The sequence below is a fragment of the Nematolebias whitei genome, unplaced genomic scaffold (assembly GCF_014905685.2).
Source record: "Nematolebias whitei isolate Nwh7 unplaced genomic scaffold, NemWhi1 Nwh_scaf_2617, whole genome shotgun sequence".
Taxonomy (NCBI): Eukaryota; Metazoa; Chordata; class Actinopteri; order Cyprinodontiformes; family Rivulidae; genus Nematolebias; species Nematolebias whitei.
Window position 1 is genome coordinate 1 of NW_023621162.1, and position 2,410 is coordinate 2,410.

General features: G+C 35.3%; 1 long non-coding RNA gene across 1 annotated transcript; it reads left to right on the forward strand.

The window, feature by feature from the left end:
- Positions 1-1,345: 1,345 nt before the first annotated feature.
- On the forward strand, positions 1,346-2,407 carry LOC119429551. The gene is made up of 3 exons (XR_005187799.1): positions 1,346-1,433; positions 1,856-2,001; positions 2,342-2,407. It is a non-coding gene; the product is annotated as an uncharacterized LOC119429551 (long non-coding RNA).
- The last annotated feature ends 3 nt before the right edge of the window (positions 2,408-2,410 follow it).

Below are 2,410 nucleotides of genomic sequence, written 5' to 3' on the forward strand. Positions count from 1 at the left end.
TACACAGGAAAAATAGAAGAGTAATTTTTTCGGAGTTAACATTATTTTCATCTAAAAGAGTCATGTTTATACATTATAGAGTAAAATCGTGTCAATTGGTCAATAGAATCGGAGGAAAAAAACAGAGTAAATCATATCGGAGTAAAACAAGAAAAACGCCCACTGAAGTTCGTTAAGTTTCGTTTCTTCCACCATTTTGTTTTCCCGCATTGGACTGGAGGCGACGGTCTGCTTTGTGCCAGGTAAGTGCCCAAATGGGTTGTAAACATATTTCATGTGGGGTTTTATTTGTTTTTTATTATTATTAACACTAATTATCTCTAGCGGAAAGATGACGTGCTGCTGTGTGGTCGTGGGGGAAGGAGGGGTGCAGCGAGGAATTAACATGGTTGGCTAACTAGTTAGCATGTGTGCTTCAGCTAACTTAATGTAGCCGTTTACAACAATGTAAGCAGAAAAAAAACATCAGTGTTGTACAATGCTACGTCCATTTTTTTATTTGCATAAGTCAAGGCTGTTGCTATTTTAAGCTAAGGAACGGAGTTTAAAAGAGGAGCTAGCTGTACAATCGAAGCTAGCTCTGCTAGCATGTGTCCCGCCCAGAAAATGGCGCGGGAGGGCTATGCTAGTAACTTCTCTTGAACGTAGAGCAGCAATTAAAAATATATAATTAAAGTTGTGCTTTGTATGCAAACTGTAAGTTGTCAGTAAAACATTGTGATTGACTATTTAGTCCATAAACCCCGTTTGCATCGAGTTGTATGGAACTGATGTGGTTTTGTTTTCGTTTTAGTTGTGTTGATTGGCTAAATTCAAGAGCGCCTAGCTCATTAAGAGCCCATTAAGGATATTTGTTAGCCACCAAGTGCTTCTTCCCCATGATAGTTTCAACCTCTTATCTTAATTTTTTTTATTCCCTTCGATAAGTATGTTATCAAAGTGAATAATATAATAATTTGTTATTGAAAAATATCATATTTTACATAATGCAGGATGCAAGCTGTGCGTGTCAAACATAGAGATCGACAGAAATACATCTGTTTTGAAGGCCAACTGACTTACAGTTCATTTTTGGAATGTGGTGAGTGCAAACAAAACAAGTTTCCAACATTTTCATATATTGTGTTTATCAAAAACGTTTTGGGAATGTTGCCATAATGGGTGCTTTACCAACTTTTCTGATTTATTATTCTGTTTTACTTAATTTTAATTTATAATGTCTTTTAATTGTTATTTACATATGTTCAAATATATAATAAATAAATAATTTGCTATGTTCATAGCTGCAAAAAAGTTCAGCATCCCAACCTTGTACTTAAAAGTTTCTGATGATTCTAAGACTGAAGTGGATGAGGAGGTTTTTGAGCTCCTTTTGAAAAGTCCAAACCTTGGTGTGCTGGAAATTTGTGAAGCACAAGATCTCCATCCAGAAGGTAAGGTGTTGCAAAGTGTCATTTGTTTATTTTTGTGAACTATTTTTGGTCATCCTTATGGGTTTGACCAATAGGGATAGAAATGTCTTTCCAGATCAGTATAGACATGTTGATGTCCATTTGATATCACCAATCTAGGATGAGATCATAAAAGCGTTCACCTTTGTAGCATTTCACACAACATGTGGAAACATCTTACATCACAGACCATTCACGGTTTGGCCTATTTCTAGTGTTTCAGTGGTTCATCACAATGAACACAGATAAATGTGCATGAGTTATCTATGTTTGTATCATACTGTTTCTTGTGAGAAGAGCTCATCAGGTGACCTTAATTTATATATAAAAAAAGTTTTTTGGGAGAGAACCATTTTCTCAATTTTAGTGTTGACTACTGTTAATTCTACCAACAAAATGTTTAGATAATCCTATGGATCAGCTAAGCTGTGCAGCAAGCAGCTCCTTCACCAGCTCCAGTGGAGAAACTGAAGTGGACTCCGATGACACCATTATATTGCAACACAGTCCTGTAACAAGACATAGAGCTGAAGACACCTCTCTTGCCCAAGTAAGCTATGCAGATTACTGTGCAGACTTCCATAGAGTTTTTACAAAATTTGAATACATTATATAAATTGCTCTCTTAAAACCACTTTCTGTGTTTTTTTCCTTCAGCATATCTCTGCACATTTTAGTCCAGATCCTTAGCATAGAAGGCTCTGGACTTCCCAAAAAATTTAAGTTCTTATAGTTTTGTTTGTGCTTTTTAACATAACTTACTATTCCACTAATAACTATTATAGTTCTTTTAATACTATCTCTTTTTTATGGAATAAAATAGGATTTGTAATTGTCTTGTGTACAGTGTTTTTGCAACGTATCGATTTATATTTTTACCATCACTTTAGATGATTGAAAATGTTCTAAAGAACAAACCAGGAGGAGACAGGATCGTCAATGAATATGCGCGGACAAAA